Source organism: Tetrao urogallus (assembly GCF_951394365.1).
Source record: "Tetrao urogallus genome assembly, chromosome: 12".
In the NCBI taxonomy this organism is placed as follows: domain Eukaryota; kingdom Metazoa; phylum Chordata; class Aves; order Galliformes; family Phasianidae; genus Tetrao; species Tetrao urogallus.
The window spans coordinates 14187733-14193732 of NC_136825.1; positions in this window are offsets into that span (position 1 = coordinate 14187733).

A 6000-nucleotide genomic window follows, 5' to 3' on the forward strand; every position below is an offset into this window, starting at 1 on the left:
CTTCTTCCTTTTCAAATTTATATCTTTATGCCAATTAAATAAAATTGAAATCTTCAAATAAAGCTAAAAACAAACAGTAAATGAATAGACTACTATTTTAACTTCTGATATTGATACAATTTTCACAATACATGTAGTTTTTCTCCAAAGGAATTTCCTCTTGACACCATGGCTAGATGCTAAAACCAAGAAACCATCCAAATAATTCACACTTATGATAACTTTTCAGCCATTTTACAATAAAAAAACTTCAAATAAATAAAATATTTAGCATGAAGCATTACAAGCAAAACATCACAAGCACTTGGTGTAGTATAAACAAGCAAAGAGAAGTTCCCCCTCATTAGATAGCTATTAAACTTCAGGGTGACAGGTGGGTACTGTGGATAATAGAGCAAAAGGTAGGAGGATGAGGCTGGAAATCATTAAAATTTATCTATTAATATCACTGTCAGAGGTAGCTCTTATATATTGGGCCAAGGACAGAAATATTTTTTCTTCCAGTGCAGCTAGAACAGTCTTTCCCTAATGCCTACATCTACAATTTAATTTTCAACTAGGAATTAACTTTTGACAGATCTTCATAATGACAGCAAAAGGTTTTTTCTATACGTTCTAAAAAGCATATCAGCCAATACTTGCAGATTTTTGTCAGAAAAACATAGCATGAAAAGAAGAATTAAGCGACAGGACAAAAGGGGTATTAACATCAATTTTGCAGCATCAGAATTAGACATCACTGTTCCCTAATAAAGACTGGAATGACAAATGTACAAAAACCACTGGTCAAGCAGAAAAAACTTAACGGGGTCCTTCAAAAGGAAAACAACTTCTGTTGAAAAAAACACTTATCAGTGTGTGAGTACAGTTAATTAGAACTGTAGACAAGCATATCTTTCAGGCTATGAACCAGAAAAATGATGCTTCTAACAGTATCTGGAATGACAATAGGCAAGGCAGACTGATTTTCCAAGGACAGAAGGGAGGAGGTTGGCTAGCCAGCATTTGTTACTATTAGCACACATATGAAGGTCTTACACTCATAGCTATGTACCTGCATTTATAAAAAGGTATTTTTGGTAACAAACTAAAAAAAATTATTTAACTACGCCAGTGTACATTCACAGGTGCTAAAGAAAAATGTATTACCCTTGAAATAATTGTAAAAAGGCAGCTTCAAATTTCTGCAGAGTCTTCAAACGGAAGGGAAGACAGTAAAAGGAGTGGATTTTGATTAAAAATCAAAAGAAGGCATTTAGAATATCTGCTAATATGGAAAAAATCCCTCACTGAGTCCTTAAGCACATGAATTACTACATTTACTATTCCAAATGAGTTTTGACCATTTAAAAATATGTCCACAATAATTCCAAAAAATAAAAGCAACACAGTGTTATAGCCTTCTGCATATTAAGTGTTTTATGTTCATTTAGTTTTAAATAATTGACGCTTACCTACCCAGAAACATTGGAAACCTAACTGAAAGTGAAAATCTAATAGAAATGCTATAAAAGACACTGGATTTTATAAAAATAAATAAGGCTATAAGGAGAACAAAGATGGCTATTTATAGGAACTCTTGAAAAATTAAAGCCTGTTTCTATTTTTCACTGTATAAAAATTAGAACCTCAGCACCACTTAGACAGCAATACCAACATAAATAATAACCTTTAATGCCAGAACATGCCTGTTTATTACAAAGCTAACATCTTTAAGTGGTAAGTAGAGATGAAAACACCGACATTTTTTTGGAAATGGGTGGGAATTGAAAGGAACAGGATGTCCATCCACAAGGGGCTAAGCTAGGGTTAGCAAGCTAATTTAACTTGTGACCTGAGCTAGACTTTTGAACCCACGCTATCAGAGGTGAAGAACTAAGGTATTAAGCTTGATTCATTTCAAAGTGCTCTAGCAACATAACAAATGTTTTTAATAAGATCTACAACTCTATTGGGAAAACAGCACAAGAAAAGCCAAAGTGCTCCTTTAATGTTTAAAACTTGATTAAATATTTACAGTAGCATAAAACTGAAAATCAGTAAGCTCCTCCTTGACTAGAGCGTATCAAATCATATTTATCACAGCTTATCAAAACCGACAATTGTAATCATTTTTAGAAACAAATACAAGAAGCTTAATTTACATAGGCAAAATCTCTGTGTCATCTTTGTCATATGCCACTGTGTCTTTGACTAGAAACACATGATTTTACTCACTTTTCAAAAAAGGAACAGCACTGAATGTACTTACTAAAAAACACTTTTCATTTAAAAGACTATGAGACATCTGAGAGGAAATACTTATTCAACTTCTTCTGCACATACACACCCCTTCCTTACATTCTGAAGGATTATTATCAAGTCAGCAATTTTCACTTTTGATTTGGGTTTTCAGATTTCTTTTACTGTCCTTACACGTAATGAACATAAGACTCTTTGATAGAAAGCTTATTTTTCTCAGCTGCCCCCTCCTTGCCCATACAGTATAGAGACAGCTTTCAAATTACTTCAGTACAGACCCTAGACAAGCATTCTGGTGCTCAAACCACGTCAGCATGGCTTAGGAAAAAAATTTTCTGTGGAAGTTCATAGATGTGAGAGCAAAAGCGTGTTCATATTATGACTGAAATTATTATTGTGAGTCTGTTTTGATTGAAAAAGTTTGTAACCTTGGTCTATCCAACAGAAGTCAGTGAAAGAAAGTTCATCATTTTAAAAATACAAAACTATGACAGAGAAAGTGATCTGGGCAAAGTCATACTGCAGAGCAGTGTCCATTGTACATGGAACATCTACTCAAACACCTGCGCAGAAGTTTTAGCAAAGTTACTGAAACTACAAAATCCTTATGAAGAAAAAAACAAATGCAAAACCAAACAAAAAAAAGTAAAACAAACATAAAGCCTAACCATCAACTTTCTCAGGAATGGATTACTGTACTAAAATAAATATTGGTAAGCAAAAGAAGATAAAAACACGATCAGTTCTTTGCAAATGAAGTCACTAACAACAACAAATTACAGTGAAATCACCATAGTCAGAACAAAACAATTTGATTCTATTTTTAACGACAACAATCTGGTAGTCCTGGGAGGTTTGCTCTTTAAAATGACTACTTACAGGGGCTTTCAAAAAGCTTATTTTTACACTGAATCAATTTTGATGTCTGCATGTTCCCAAGTAGTGATACATCTATTCATCCCCACAAGTCTATCTCCAAGAACACTCTAAAGCAAGGACTCAAGAAATCTTGAGAAGATCTTGAGCTTCCATGCTCCAGGCACTCCTGAGAAAGGCAGAAAAGCTGATGCTCCTGCCACACTTCAAATCAGCTGCTGGAGAACCACAATGGTTCTCCTGTTTCCAGTCTGAAGTATGTGGAACATGCTGGCTTCCATAAGATACAAAACAGTCATTGACACAAGATCTTCCAGCCAGTGGTACCCACATGAGTAAGAAAAGGAGACAAAAAGCCATGATCTATTTCTTAATTGTATGCTTTACAAAACCAGAGGCAAGCAGTGTGACTGAGTAAGCAGAGCAAACCACCAGGACTATGAAACCAAGATTCGGACATCTGCTGGGAAAACCACACGGCGAGCTGCAAGAGCTCCAGAAAGCTCTTGGAATCCATTGACGATAGCTTTCTGGTTCAGGTATTGGACAGACCGACCAGAGGTGAAGCGTTGCTGGACCTGCTGCTCACAAACGCTGAGGAGATCATCAAAGGTGTCAAAGTTGGAGGCTGCCTGGGCTCCAGCGACCACGCCTTGGTTGAGTTTGTGATCTCAAGCGATGTGGGCCTGGCAAAGAGCAGGATCAGGACGCTGAACTTTAGAAGAGCAGACTTCAAGCTACTCAATGGATTGCTGGCCAAGATCCCCTGGCGCGCCGCCCTCAAAGACAAAGATGTTGAGGAGAGCTGGCTGCTCTTCAAGGATGCCCTCCTGGAAGCACAAGAGGTCTCCATTCCTCTGAATAAGAAAGTGGGCAGGCGAGGTAGGAAACCGGCATGGCTCAGCAAGGACCTGCTGAGAGAACTGAGGGCGAAGAAAGGGGTGTACAAGCTCTGGAAACAAGGCTGTGTCACCTGGGAAGAGTACAGGGATGCTGTCCGGACTTGCAGACGTGGGATCAGGAAAGCCAAGGCGCAGGCAGAACTGAACTTGGCAAGGGATGTGAAAAACAATAAGAAAACCTTCTACAGGTACATTGGCCAGAAGAGACAGGCCAAAACGGGTGTACCTACTTTGGTAAATTTAAAAGGAGAACTGGCTTCAACAGATGAAGAAAAAGCTGAGGTGCTGAATGAATTCTTCACCTCGGTCTTCACTGGTGGCCAGGATTCTAGTCTTTTTCACGTCCCTGAGCCCTGCATCCCCAAACCTCTATGTGGGGACCAAGGAGGTAAATCCCTCCCCACTGTAAGGGCAGAGCAAGTCCGACAGTGCCTCCTTAGACTGAATGAATATAAGTCTATGGGGCCGGATGGCGTGCATCCCAGGGTCCTGAAGGAGCTGGCTGAGGTGGTTGCCGAGCCACTCTCCATCATATTTGAGAAGTTGTGGCTGTCAGGTGAGGTCCCGGACGACTGGAGGAAGGGTCACGTCACTCCCATATACAAGAAGGGGAGCAGGGAGGACCCGGGGAACTACAGGCCGGTGAGTCTCACCTCCGTGCCTGGGAAAATCATGGAACAGATCCTCCTGGACAACATGCTCGATCACATAAAGAATGAGCATGTGATCCGAGACAGCCAGCACGGCTTCACCAAAGGAAGGTCATGCCTAACTAATCTTGTGGCCTTCTATGATGGAGTGACGGCATTGGTGGACGAAGGGAAGGCGACCGATGTCATTTTCCTGGACCTGAGCAAGGCCTTTGACATGGTCCCCCACCACATCCTCATCTCCAAATTGGAGGGAAGTGGATTTGATGGGTGGACGACCCGATGGATAAGCAATTGGTTGAAAGGCCGCAGACAGAGGGTGATGGTCAATGGCTCTATGTCCAGGTGGAGGCCGGTAACAAGTGGTGTCCCCCAAGGGTCTGTCTTGGGACCGGTGCTCTTTAACATCTTTATCAATGACATCGATGAGGGAATTGAGTGCACCCTCAGCAAGTTTGCTGACGACACCAAGCTGAGTGGTGCGGTTGATACGGTGGAAGGAAGGGATGCCATTCAGAGGGACCTCGACAGGCTGGAAAGCTGGGCTCGGGTGAACCTAATGAGGTTCAACACGGCAAAGTGCAAGGTTTTGCATTTGGGCCGGAAGAACCACAGGCACCCGTACAAGCTGGGAGGAGTGGTCCTTGAGAGCAGCTCGGCAGAGAAGGACCTGGGGGTCCTGATGGACGAGAGACTCAACATGAGCCAGCAGTGCGCTCTGGCAGCTCGAAAGGCAAATGGGATCCTGGGCTCCATCAGGAGAGGGGTGGTCAGCAGGGACAGGGAAGTGATTGTCCCTCTCTACTCGGCTCTTGTGAGGCCCCATCTGGAGTACTGTGTCCAGGTGTGGAGCCCTCAGTACAAGAAAGACATGGAGATTTTGGAAAGGGTCCAGAGGAGGGCGACTAAGATGATCAGGGGGCTAGAGCACCTCCCCTATGAGGACAGGCTGAGGGAGTTGGGCTTGTTCAGCCTGGAGAAGAGAAGGCTGCGGGGCGACCTCATTGCAGCCTATCAATACCTGAAGGGAACCTACACCCAGGAGGGGAGTAAACTCTTCATAAGGGCTGACAATAGCAGGACTAGGGGAAATGGATCCAAGTTGAAGGAGGGAAGATTTAGGTTGGATGTTAGGGGGAAGTTCTTTACGAGGAGAGTGGTTAGGCCCTGGAACGGGCTGCCCAGGGAGGTTGTGGATGCCCCGTCCTTGGACGTGTTCAAGGCCAGGTTGGACGGGGTCCTGGGCAACCTGATCTAAATGTGTATGTTTGGTGGCCCTGCTAGGCAGGGGGGTTGGAACTACATGATCCTTGAGGTCCCTTCCAACCCGG